Source organism: Castor canadensis, chromosome 5 (assembly GCF_047511655.1).
Source record: "Castor canadensis chromosome 5, mCasCan1.hap1v2, whole genome shotgun sequence".
In the NCBI taxonomy this organism is placed as follows: domain Eukaryota; kingdom Metazoa; phylum Chordata; class Mammalia; order Rodentia; family Castoridae; genus Castor; species Castor canadensis.
This window is the reverse complement of record NC_133390.1, coordinates 115,182,233-115,196,691: the sequence shown is the minus strand read 5'-3', so window position 1 is coordinate 115,196,691 and position 14,459 is coordinate 115,182,233. Positions and strand designations below refer to the sequence as shown.

General features: G+C 38.8%; 1 long non-coding RNA gene across 1 annotated transcript in view; it reads right to left on the bottom strand.

Annotated features, from left to right (window-relative positions):
• Positions 1-4,704: 4,704 nt before the first annotated feature.
• The window catches only part of LOC109696381 (uncharacterized), a 32,740-nt gene continuing 22,985 nt past the window's right edge, over positions 4,705-14,459 (bottom strand). Inside the window, exon 3 of the long non-coding RNA XR_002213309.2 lies at positions 4,705-4,813. This is a non-coding gene — a long non-coding RNA (uncharacterized lncRNA). The remainder of the gene's footprint in view (positions 4,814-14,459) is intronic.

Genomic DNA, 14,459 nt, shown 5'->3' with positions numbered 1-14,459 from the left:
CTTTCTTTCTTTCTTTCTCTCTCTCTTCTCTCTCTCTCTCTCTCTCTCTTTTCATTACTGAGGTTTGTACTCAGGGCTTTGCACTTGCTAGGCAGATGTTCTCCCGCTTGAGTCACAACTCAGGCTTTTTTAATCTGGTTATTTTGGAACTAGAGTCTCTCTTTTTGCCCAGGCCAGCCTGGACTGTGATCCTCCTATCTTCTACTTTCTGCCTCTAGCTGGGATGGCAGGCACATGCCACCGTGCCCAGCTCTTGGCTGAGATGGGGTCTTATTAACTTTTTCCCCCAGGCTGGCCTGATACTGCAGTCCTCCCTATCTCAGCCTCCCAAGTAGCAGGGATTACTGGTGTAGCCACTGTCAACCAGCTAGGGCCTAAATTCAGAGATGTTCAATTCTTTCTCCTCTTGATTAACAACATTCTTTCTGCTTCATAAACTGTGAAGGTTAGATACCTTATAAGTAAAACAAGAAAAATTTCTCTGATTATCTTACCATGGCAAAGAGTTGGTGATGGGCAAAGCTATTTCTCAGCATAGAGGGGCATGCATCATTTGTGCTTGACTTTCTCTGCTAACGAAGGTTCCTGCTTTATTAAACAGGAAAGCAGACTCTAGGACTAAAGGGGTTCCTTCAGAAGTCAGTACCACACCGAGGGATCCCTGCCACTGGGAACATCTGTGTCTCTGTTGCAGTGGCAGCACAGTGAGAGGCCCGGGAAAGCCAGGGCAGATGGGGGAGCAGCAGTCCCTCGTAATGACGACTGAGGACACTGTTGGATTCTGCAAGAGCATGTGTGCTTCAAGTCTCCTCATTTTAAGTAACTGTACAAATTATGAGACTTCTGTATGCATTCTCTGTTAGTTGCTTGGAAAAAAAATAAAAGAAAAATCATTTTCAGTATTTCTATGTCCTGCTTTTGTATAGAGAATTGTTTTCTGCAGTGAATTACTTTTCATGTTAAAAAGAAGTAATATAAAAATCCATGTTCCCTGGGATGAGTTGGTGACAAAGACACTTACGTATACTACTATTAAAAGGGTAAATTCATTAATTCATTCAACAGACAAGTGCTAAGCATGGTTCTAGGCTCTGTGGATATGCAAGGGCACCAAATAGAAGCCCAGCATTCATGAAACTGACATTTTATTAAGGAGATACCAGCACATATATAGTAAATAAGGTGGCATTTTATGTCACAGAGACAAACAAAGCAGGTTAAGGGAGGTGAGGGGTATCAGAGTTTGGAGACAGAGTTTTAGTGTGTTAGACAAAACCCAAATTTGAGCAGAGCTGTGAAGAGAGCAGAAGGAAAAGACATGCAGGTATTTAGAGAAAGCAGGCACAGGCCTGGAACATGGGGAAGAGGATTTAGCTGAGTGGAGGGAAGGAGAGAGACAGAAGAGTTGATGGCAGGAGTCACGTCTGAGTGACATGGAATGTCCCTGCTTTGTTTGCAAGGACTTTTGAAGTAAGAATGATATGACTTGCTTTGCGAGATGTCCTCTAGCTTCTCAATCCGTAGTTGAGAGGCCATGGCATTGATCAAGCAAGAAATGATGTCACTGTGACTCTCGGGCAGCAATGGAGGGGGACATGGTCGCATTCTAGATGCATTCTAGTGAATTGGGAGGGGGATGGGCACAAAAGAAAGGCCTGACCAAGGACGATTCCAATACTTTGAGCTTGAACAACGAGATGGGTAGAGTTGCCATTTCATCAGATGGAGAAACCTTCAGAAGAGGCATTGAAGGAAAAAACACAGAGTTTGGTTTTGTATATGACCAATTTGAAATGCCTATGGAACAATCAATTGAAATTTTTAGTACAAGAGTTTAAGGGGAGGGAGGCAGGTTGAAGAAGTGACCGTGGGATTATCTATGCAGAGAATAAAATCCATAATACGGAATGAGAGTCCCTAAATCATAGCAACACAAAGAATGGAAAAGGAGAGAGGATGAAAGCGGAGGTGGTGAGTTCAATTTCTCACGAGGGATGTAACAGAGCTTAGTGACTAAGAACATGAACTCTGTGGTTAGAATGTCATATTTTGGCTTTGAACAGAAGTAAAAGTGAGAATTTCATAGTTTCATTGCTGTGAAGATGAAATGAGAACCTAATCACAAAGTCTGAGCATTCAAGTACTCAATAAACAGTAGTCATCATTGGCATCACCTCTCACATCAGCGATGGGTGGTAATTTCCTTCCTAATTTTTATTTTTTATTTTTTGTAGTGCTGTGTAGCCTTTCCCAGGCTAAGCAAGCACTCTGCCACTGGGCTACATCCTGGCTCAATGGGTGACAACTTTTAATGAAAGATAGAAGATAATACACATGCTAATAATCTTCAGAGACGAAACAGATGTTCAAGTTTTATACCTATCACAAGAGCAGGTTTCTTCCTGCCCTCTTGTGTCTTCTATGATGGACTTCAATTACTTACAGATACCAGCTACATGGTCTATATTTCTCCCCTTGCTGAATTCCTGATCTCTCTTTTCTTTAACATTTCAGTGTGCATTGTAATATCATGAAAAGATCTGGGCTTTACTCTGGGTGCAGAGGCACACACCTATAATTCCAGCCACTCTGGAAGTGGAGATCAGAAGGATTGTAGTTCCAGGTCATTAAAAAGTTAAAGAGATGAAAAACCACACACCCAACAACTCAGGCATGGTGACACACATCTATGATCTCAGCTACATGGGAGACTGCAGGTAGGAGTCCCAGCCTAGGGAAAAAGGAACACCTTATCAAAAAAAATAACCTAAAAAGGGGCTGGAAGTGTGTCTCAAGTCATAGAGTGCCTGCTTAGCAAGTGTGAGGTCCTGAGTCCAAACCTAAGTACAAAGAGAAAGAAAGAAAGAAAAGAGGGAGGGAGGAAGGGAGGAAGAAAGGAAGGCAGGAAGGAAGGAAGGAAGGAAGGAACCAAAGAAAGTGGGTTGTATTATATGATGAACAAGTCCAAGGTTATAAAAATGTCCTAGCCACTCACTAGACAAAAAATGTGTGAGCTGATTAATTGTAATAAATCAAGAGAATTCATTATTAGATTAAGTTGAATAAGAGAACAGAGAGCTGAAAGTATGCATTCAAGTGAATCGCAAACCAGAAAGAAGAGTTCACTTGGACTCCTCATTGGACTAACTATGAGGTAAATGAGAAGATGAGGACCAAGGAAAGGTCATAGGTAGTGTGGAAGCCTGATCCAGGACAGGCTATCTGTCTCTAGTATGGTGACATTAAGAGCACTAGGATTACAAAGCAGTTACTCTCCTTTATGTTGACTCCATTAAAACTCAATATTGCTAATTATGGTGCGTGCCAAGTCTAAATGAGAGCAGGCAATGGGCCTAAAAGAATTCAATGCCCTGCATTTCTATTTTGGCAAAATTACCTTAATAATAAATAGAAATGGAGTTTAAAAATCAGAAATGTAGTTGGAAGAATTCATCTCTCTTGCAGAATTTTTTACCTAGGAACAAATATATTTTAAAACTTCAGGCCAATGTAAAAGGAATGACCATGTCATTTCATCTTTTCTGAAATAACTATCAGTCAACTCATAATTTTAAGTTGTTGCCAAGTAGCTACACCCTCCCTGGACCTGGTCAGTGCAAGTGTGGTCACCTGGGGTGCTCAGAATCCTGAGGGCTTTGTGGATGAATTTCAGCAGGTCTCCACCTCCTTGACACCAAGGGACATTTGTGTGTTCATGTCCTGTTAAGAGCACACCCAGAGAATATCAAACTAACTTTTAATTTCTGGCTTTATGTAAGACAATTTATCAACCACTTAATAATAAAATGCAAATGAACCACACTCCATAAAATCAATAATCACAAATAAAAGTTAAGTTAAAATAAATAAGTTCATCAGAATGCACTGGATTGTAAATTGGAAAATTTGAAACTCTACCAGCAAGATGTTCTCCCTGTCTAGGCACCTATGGCCTTCTGTAGGCATTTCTCAAAAAAATGCTTTGTCTTAGTTTCTGACACTGTTGAGTTCTTATACTCTGACAATAAGATGCTTACTCTCAGGTGTTTTCCCAATTACTCTCCCTCTTTGGCAAAGACGTGGTCACAATCTGACACAACTCTCCCCAAAACTGCAGTCATGGGCTTCCTCCATTCTCATTCCACAAGCTTTGACTCATCAGGCGACAGGTGCACCACACTGGATTTAGAGCTTTCTTTGTAAAGAAATGAGACTTTATTTGATTTTGACAGGTTTTGAAGAAAACTGTGGGGAACAGAAAGAAAGTAGCTGAGGGAAAGTGAGCAAAGCAAAGACAGAATAAAGGGAGAAATTAAAAAGAATCAAATTTGCTTTTTGGACATGGCATGTTTGCAAATGCTGTATAGCTAATCTGTTTCACAGGTAAAGCTTCCAGCTGAGCAAACACATTTTATGTCATCAATTAACCATCATTTGTTGTATGTACTGGATGCTTAATGCAGTTCCAGTCATTGAAGAGAGCAGGCAAGAAACGGCAATCACACTGTCATCCCTTAAAAGTCTATAATTTGATGAGGAAATTAAACTACCAAATACTTAAGAAACAGAAGTAATTAAAAGGCAATACATATAAAATCAATTAACATTATATCTACTTAGAATGCTTTAGACTTCTGTTGTCCAGTTAAAATGTTTAATTTAAATTATGAAACATTTTAAACATGAAACATAGAATATAATGCACCAGTAATATGCCCATTAAGAGGGTTGAATAGCCAGGTGTGGTGTCTCGTGGCTTTAATTCCAGCCACACAGGAGGCACAGGAAGGAGGATCCTGGTCTGAAGCTGGCCCTGAGCAAAGAGCATAAAGCCATGTTAGCTTATTGACATACTTTCTTGATTTTTTTTAAAAAGTGGAATCAATGGTTATAGCCCACACACATCCTTTTCACCCAGAGGGAACGCCATCACAAAACAATGTGGACTTGCAGTTTTATATCCCTAAAAAGTACATTTGAGGAGTTTTTTTCAAAACTTTGTATGAACAGCATGATAGACTACATAAAATCTGCTGCTTGATTTCTTTTTTTTTTCTTGTTTCATATTAACATGATACACTAGAATCTGGTTCGTTTCTTTCACATGCTACCAAGTATGTGCCCATCCATTTCTACGCCAAAAGAACAGTTAGGGCTTTTGTTTGTTTCATCTCATGGGTTTTCCTGCCCTAAGGCTCATCTTTTCTCTCTGTTCGTAGTGTCTTTCACTGAACAGCAGTTGTGAGTTATAACGACACTCTAACAGTCTTTCCTTTATGGGTCAGATTTCTGAAACACCCTGCTTGGGTGTGGGAAAGAGAAGGTGTTCTAGACATGGCAGTCAGACAAGCAGAAGTTGGCCAGGTGGAAAACAGCAGGTGGGTTTCAATCCCATCCCGCCCACTGTTTTTTATATAAGACATAGAAAATGGCAACTTTAGGGACCTTGGGGTAAATGGCAGTACTGTTCATCATTGGAGGAGACGGCTTCTGAGGCCAGGTGGCCCAAGTGTGTACAACCTTCCCTGGCTGAACACATCAACGTCTTGGTATACCAAGAGGCACTGAGGCAACCTAAGGCTCCCAAGGTGGGAAGTGCCAATGTTTTGCAACTGGGGATTGAGCACTAACTGCCCCCTAGTGACCCTGGCTAAATTTAGATAATCTTGCATGTCCATTTTCTCACAACATCACTATTGCAAGGTCTGACCATCTCTCCCAAGAAGGGGGAAGAGGTTTTTCATTGTTATTTCTTCCACCATCTGCCCATGGCAGTTTTGAGGCTATCACCTCATCAGATGTACAGGTAGGCCTGTTTTCCCACTTAGGGCCTTGTTCCCAGGTTGAAGGAAGCCCTGCTAAGGCACGCCCTCTTCCAGATGCTTCTTCAGGACACATTTCTAATCATCACGTTGCTCCAATAACTGAGCTGACGTAAGGAGACGTAGATTAAAATCACATAGCAATGCAGGAATTGGTCATTTTCCATCTCCCTTTTCTACTTTCTCTTACTGTTTTTCTTGTTCTGTTCTTTCCACAATGTGGTGTCTAATCCGGAATAAGCAACAGAGTACATTTTCATAAAGTTAATCATAAAATGGAAAAATAAGACAGTTAATACTGATATTTTTAAATTGTCTTCTTAAATATTTAAAAATTCATCAGTACATTTACTCTGTCGCACCCTGCCCTCAGAAGAATAAGAAGGAAAAAACATTATTGAAATATGTCCACACATCCGAAAGATACATTGTACCCACAGACAGGTAGGTAGAAAAGAATTTGAAAGAATGAGGTCGATTAGGAAGTGGGTCACTGATGCAGCATCCACACATGCTCCTGTACGTAGCAAGTCAATCAAAATGAACAAAGGAAAACATTTCTCAATATTCTTCAGTTTAGCAACAGTGACAGGTGCAGGATTCTCAAATAAAAACAAGCCAGTTATTACATTTCTGTAAACTGCTACATTTTATAAAGCAAATACCAACTCTCTGGCAACTATAATTTTAGATTGTGATTAGCATCTAATTTTCATAAATTTATTAGATGGCTCTAGTATTTTCTATGGGCTTATTTCCCAGCTTATACCATCCATTTCACACATACAAAATGCAGTCAGAATAATCTCCTGTTGGAGATCTCTACCATTGTCCATGTGATTCCCATGCTGGCTAAAGTTTGAGAACCCCTGCTCTACTCTGGAGTAAATCTCTGAAAGATTTCATAGCTTAAATATTTCCATAGATCCCGAATGTATATGAAGGACACAACTGTAAATTATATTATTAGACAATTGTTACCTGAGCAAAGGAAATTGGGAGGCCAATGCATCAGTTCTACTGCCTGCAGGTCTCTGATCTTCCTTTGAAGTGAAACTCACAGTGCTAAGTTAACATAACTCAATGGCAAAAATGAAAAGCTAAGCCCACAGAATTCTGTACTGACTACTAGAGAAAATAGGAAACCTGTCATATGCCACATATTATAGAACTGATTTTCACAAACTACTAACCTAACGCATCACAGAGTCCCTCTGACATCATGACCTACCTAATGCCTTACTCTCATCACATAAATCTACTTAATCCGAGATCTGTTGAGCCTAGGCTAACGAAATTTTAATATGATACTTATAACAGTAACTGTCAATATCGCTACTAATTTTGTTATTAAGTTTAAAGAAAAATGTTCTAGTTCAGAAATAACGATTCAGAAACATCAATGCCTTCTGCCAAAATCGAGTGAAAGGTCTGAGGATGCACGTCAGACCAGAAATCATCAGATTACCTGATGTATAACTATTCATATATTACTAACAATCAAACAATTCTTTCAAAATCAAAAACAAAATCAAAAATCAAAAACACTCAGTTTCATAAGCCTCAAGATATAAAGAGGAAATCTGACATATACTTAAGTTTCTTGAGTTTAAAAGTATAACTGATAAGGGCAAGATAGTTTCTGCTGGGTATTGGGGGGGAGAGGAAGGGGGGGAAGTGGGTGGTAAGGGAGGGGGTGGGGGCAGGGGGGAGAAATGAACCAAGCCTTGTATGCACATACGAATAATAAAAGAAAAATGAAAAAAAAAATAAAAAAATAAAAGTATAACTGAATATTTGTCTTTCCTTAAAAAATGAACATTAAGGGAGGGGGCGGGGGGGGGAAGGGGAGAGAAATGACCTAAACATTGTATGCACATGTGAATAAAAGATACTGATACTTCACCCGAGACAGCAGTGGGAAAGAAGAGATGGATGAGCAGACGCTGTAGGGTGTAGAAGTTCTTCTTTAATTGTTTCAATTACCTGTATAGTTGTAGATACACTGTGCTCTTGTTTTTTTAAATCACATCACACATGTTATATCACTTTTTTCCTTTTTTTATTATTCATATGTGCATAAAATGCTTGAGTCATTTCTCCCCCCTGCCCCCATCCCCTCCCTTACAACCCACCCCGTCCCCACCCTCTGCCCTCCACCCCCTCAATACCCAGCAGAAACTATTTTGCCCTTATCTCTAATTTTGTTGAAGAGAGAGTAGAAGCAAAAATAGGAAGGAACAAGTGTTTTTTCTAGTTGAGATAAGGATAGCTACATAGGGAGTTGACGCACATTAATTTCCTGTGCATGTGTGTTGCCTTCTAGGTTAGTTCTTTTTGATCTCACCTTTTGTCTAGTTCCTGGTCCCCTTTTCCTATTGGTCTCAGTTGCTTTTAAGGTATCTGCTTTAGTTTCTCTGCATTGAGGGCAACAAATGCTATCTAGTTTTTTAGGTGTCTTACCCATCCTCATATCTCTCTTGTGGGCTCTCGCTTTTATCTTGTGATCAAAGTTCAATCCCCTTGTTGTGTTTGCCCTTGATCTAATGTCCTCATATGAGGGAGAACATAATGATTTTTGGTCTTTTGGGCCAGGCTAACCTCACTCAGAATGATGTTCTCCAATTCCATCCATTTACCAGCGAATGATAACATTTCATTCTTCTTCATGGCTGCATAAAATTCCATTGTGTATAGATACCACATTTTCTTGATCCATTCATCAGTAGTGGGGCATCTTGGCTGTTTCCATAACTTGGCTATTGGGAATAGTGCCGCAATAAACATGGGTGTGCAGGTGCCCATGAGTGCATATATAAAAAGATTGAAAGATCCCAAATCAATGACCTAATGAATGATACATCTCAAACTCCTAGAAAAACAAGAACAAGCAAATCCCAAAACAAATAGAAGGAGTTGACTAATAAAAATAAGAGCTGAAATCAATGAAATAGAAACCAAAAAAACCATACAAAGAATTAATGAAACAAAAAGTTGGTTCTTTGAAAAAATAAACAAGATAGACAGACCCCTGGCAAACTTGACCAAAATGAGGAGAGAAAAAACTCAAATTAGTAGAATCAGGAATGCAAAAGGGGAGATAACAATAAACACCATGGAAGTCCAGGAAATCATCAGAGACTACTTAGAGAACCTATATTCAAAAAAATTTGAAAATCTTAAAGAAATGGACAGATTTCTAGATACCTACAATCATCCAAAACTGAACCAAGAGGAAATTAATCACCTGAATAGATCTATAATACAAAATGAAATTGAAGCAGCAATCAAGAGTCTCCCCAAAAAGAAAAGTCCAGGACCTGATGGATTCTCTGCTGAATTCTATCAGACCTTTAAAGAAGAACTGACACAAACCCTCCTTAAACTATTCCACAAAATAGAAAGGGAAGGAAAACTGCCTAACACATTTTATGTAGCCAGTATTACACTTATCCCAAAACCAGGCAAAGACACTTCCAAAAAGGAGAACTATAGGCCAATCTCCTTAATGAATATTGATACAAAAATCCTTAACAAAATAATGGCAAACCGAATTTAACAACACATCAAAAAGATTGTTCACCACGACCAAGTTGGCTTCATCCCAGGAATGCAGGGGTGGTTCATCATACAAAAATCAATAAATGTAATAAACCACATTAACAGAAGCAAAGACAAAAACCACTTGATCATCTCAATAGATGCAGAAAAAGCCTTTGATAAGATCCAACACTATTTCATGATAAAAACTCTAAGAAAACTAGGAATAGAAGGAAAGTACCTCAACATTATAAAAGCTATATATGACAACCCTACAGCCAGCATTATACTTAACGGAGAAAAACTGAAACCATTCCCTCTAAAATCAGGAACTAGACAAGGATGCCCACTATCTCCACTCCTATTCAACATAGTACTGGAATTCCTAGCCAGAACAATTAGGCAAGAAGAAGCAATAAAAGGAATACAAATAGATAAACTGTCAAAATATCCCTATTTGCAGATGACATGATCCTATCCCTTAAAGACCCAAAAAACTCTACTCAAAAGCTCCTAGACACCATCAATAGCTACAGCAAGGTAGCAAGCTATAAAATCAACATAGAAAAATCATTAGCATTTCTATGCACTAATAATGAACAAACTGAAAAAGATTATATGAAAACAATTCCATTTACAATAGCCTCAAAAAAAATCAAACACCTAGGTGTAAAACTAACAAAAATGTGAATGACCTCTACAAGGAAAACTATACACTTCTGAAGAAAGAGATTGAGGAAGACTATAGAAAGTGGAGAGATCTCCCATGCTCATGGATTGGTAGAATCAACATAGTAAAAATGTCGATACTCCCAAAAGTAATCTACATGTTTAATGCAATTCCCATCAAAATCCAATGACATTCATTAAAGAGACTGAAAAATCTGTTAAATTTATATGGAAACACAAGAGGCCACTAATAGCCAAGGTAATACTACGTGAAAAGAACAATGCTGGAGGCATCAGGATACCTGACTTCAAACTATATTACAAAGCAATAACGATAAAAACAGCATAAAAACTGGCACAAAAACAGACATGAAGACCAGTGGAACAGAATAGAGGACCCAGATATGAAGCCACACAACTATAACCAACTTGTCTTTGACAAAGGCGCTAAAAATATGCGATGGAGAAAAAGCAGCCTCTTCAACAAAAACTGCTGGGAAAACCGGTTAGCAGTCTGCAAAAAACTGAAACTAGATCCATGTATATCACCCTATACCAATATTAACTCAAAGTGGATCAAGGATCTTAGTATCAGACCACAAACTCTAAAGTTGATACAGGAAAGAGTAGGACATACTCTGAAATTAATAGGTATAGGCAAGAACTTTCTCAATGGAACCCCAGCAGCACAGCAACTAAGAGATAGCATAGATAAATGGGACCTCATAAAACTAAAAAGCTTCTGCTCAACAAAAGAAATGGTCTCTAAACTGAAGAGAACACCCACAGAGTGGGAGAAAATACCAGCTACACATCAGACAAAGGACTGATAACCAGAATATATAGAAAACTTAAAAAACTAAATTCTCCCAAAACTAATGAACCAATAAAGAAATGGGCAAGTGAACTAAACAGAATTCTCTCAGAAGAAGAAATTCAAATGGCCAAAAAACACATGAAAAAATGCTCACCATCTCTAACAATAAAGGAAATGCAAATTAAAACCACAGTAATATTCCACCTCACCCGTTAGAATAACCATCATTAGCAACACCACCACCAACAGGTGTTGGCGAGGATGCAGGGAAAAAGGAACCCTCTTACACTGTTGGTGGGAATGTAAACTAGTACAACCACTCTGGAAAAAAATTTGGAGGCTACTTAAAAAGCTAAACATTGATCTACCATTTGATCCAGCAATACCACTCTTGGGGATATACCCAAAAGACTGTGACACAGGTTACTCCAGAGGCACCTGCACACCCATGTTTATTGCGGCACTATTCCCAATAGCCAAGTTATGGAAACAGCCAAGATGCCCCACTACTGATGAATGGATCAAGAAAATGTGGTATCTATACACAATGGAATTTTATGCAGCCATGAAGAAGAACGAAATGTTATCATTCGCTGGTAAATGGATGGAATTGGAGAACATCATTCTGAGTGAGGTTAGCCTGGCCCAAAAGACCAAAAATCATTATGTTCTCCCTCATATGAGGACATTAGATCAAGGGCAAACACAACAAGGGGATTGAACTTTGATCACAAGATAAAAGCGAGAGCCCACAAGAGAGATATGAGGATGGGTAAGACACCTAAAAAACTAGATAGCATTTGTTGCCCTCAATGCAGAGAAACTAAAGCAGATACCTTAAAAGCAACTGAGGCCAATAGGAAAAGGGGACCAGGAACTAGACAAAAGGTGAGATCAAAAAGAACTAACCTAGAAGGCAACACACATGCACAGGAAATTAATGTGCGTCAACTCCCTATGTAGCTATCCTTATCTCAACTAGAAAAAACACTTGTTCCTTCCTATTTTTGCTTCTACTCTCTCTTCAACAAAATTAGAGATAAGGGCAAAATAGTTTCTGCTGGGTATTGAGGGGGTGGGGGGCAGAGGGTGGGGACGGGATGGGTTGTAAGGGAGGGGATGGGGGCAGGGGGGAGAAATGACTCAAGCATTTTATGCACATATGAATAATAAAAAAAGGAAAAAAGTGATATAACATGTGTGATGTGATTTAAAAAAACAAGAGCACAGTGTATCTACAACTATACAGGTAATTGAAACAATTAAAGAAGAACTTCTACACCCTACAGCGTCTGCTCATCCATCTCTTCTTTCCCACTGCTGTCTCGGGTGAAGTATCAGTGCTTGTCCCTATGCCCAGGGCTCATACCTCTCACCTATTTAAGGAACTGGCTGGCCAGAGCTTACCTCAGTAACAGTTCAGGATTTTTGACGGTAAAGAGTGACCTCACAATTTTGTGTCCCCGGGAATTTCTAGTTTTAATCAAAAGAGATGCTTAACAAATATTTGTTGAATAGTATTTGTTGAGTTTGCAGACTGAATACTTTATATTGCCTAAAATAAATAAATGACCACTGCTTTACCTGAAAGAAGAGGGGAAAACACTCTCCTGCATTTCTTCCTACTCTCTCTGCGTTCAGTGCAAGAGCAAAGCAGCACTATTAGCTACAAAGATTTTCATAAGGTATCTGCAAACCTAACCATCATTTATAAACTCATGTTTTAGGAAAATAGTTACAGACTGCCAACAACTGACTTGTGAATCCTTTGTTTGAATTATCTTATTGATAAAATGCCTAAAGAATGATGTTAAAGACAAATTAGTGCTATGGAAAGAAAAGTCATCGCAGGGATGGCGGAATGTCCATGGTCACGAGTGGAACAATATCTTACAATATTTTAAATCAAACATATAGTTTCATCTGACATTTAAGTAGCATGCTATGCTAATATTGGTAAAAAATGGAAAAAATATAGCTCCAAAAGAAGAAAAATAAGTGTATTTTTATGTAGAACATGATTTGGAAAATGTTCGGAAAAGTTTAGGTAAACATATAAATTATAAAATAGTTGTGATCTTTAGCTCTGCTACTAAGATGGGCTGCCTCTGATGTTAGCTCATCTAACATCAGCCCTCACTTGGAACTTGCTCATGGTGTCCCCGTGTTCTCTTTCCTCACTAGAAAAACAAAAACGCCTGGAATCCAGCTGACTTCATGCAACAAGAATCAAAATCGTTTCAGGACATTTTGCCTCCGTGAAGCAGTGAAGGAGACCTAATTATGTAAGCTGTGCAGTTTGAGCACTGATCTTCTACAGTCATGGCAAGTTCTAGGAATATGCTAAAGAAAGGACAGAAAGGAGCTTCTTTCTTTTTTTTTTTTTTGGTGGGGCTGAGGTTTGAACTCACGGCTTCACATGTGCAAAGCAGGCACTCTGCTGCTTGAGCCACACCTCCAGCCCCAGAAATGAGTTTCCGCACATGTGAAAGAAGCACTTACGCTTCAAACCCTTTAAGGCAAACTCTCAGAAGAGACTGAACAGAGAACTGCAGTGAGGTCTGGTGATTAGTCTGTCCTCAACTCACGTTGTATAATGAGAATCTGTGAAGGACACTGGTTAAAAGTACAGATGGGAGTAATGAGTAACATAGGAGGTGGCAAAATGGGGGGAGATTAAAGATTATTTCCTGAAAAAGGAGAAATTTAGCTCAGTAAATGTCAGCTCAAGTCAAATAATCCTGAATGATTCCTCCAGCATCCTACGTTCAAATCATTTCTAAAGGAAAAATTAATCTCTTATGATCCTGAGTTTTGACCCAAGTGGTTCTGATTCTGCCAAGACTGTAATTCTTCCTCCTTATTCTCAACTTGTTATTAAGTTGCTACCTTCAAAAATAATGTGGCTACTTTCATAAATTATAAAAATTTACAATGATTAAAATGAATAACTGATAAAATTATTATCTATGAGGTGGTTAGGTTCATGCAGTAATAAATTTAAGTCTTTAAGAATCTTTCTTTCATTCTAGTAAACATGCTAGATGCTGTTTGGGGACATGAATCACCAAATTCCATCATTTATTATATTTACAAGGGCTGCTCCCATGCATAGAAAGGTGTAAGGTTACAGACTCACAAGTCTTCCCTATTAGTTCTCTAGAGGGCTTGAGAAAATAAGATAAATACATGAGTTGTTAAAAATTTAAACGTGATTGACTAGAGTCATAAGTGAAATGAAAGGCTTTGAGATTTGAGCTTTAAGGCTTAAGAAAAATTAGGTACCTCCCTTAATATACAACTTTATCATGCTGAATCCAATAAAAGCACAAGCGAGTATATGCTTCCAATTTTGGATATCTAAGTACTTATACTGCTTAGATATTAAAAATACCATACCTAGGGCTAGGGCTTAGTGGTACAATGCTCACCTAGCATGCTTAAGGCCCTGGGTTGAATCCCCACCACTGTAAAAAAAAAACAAAACCATAACCCATTAATAATTTGAAGGCCACCTGCAATTCAATGAGGTGACTGGTTATATGCACATAATTTTGTAATCCCACCTGCTCAGGAGGTAAGAGAATTATGAGTTTGAGCCCAGGCCAGAC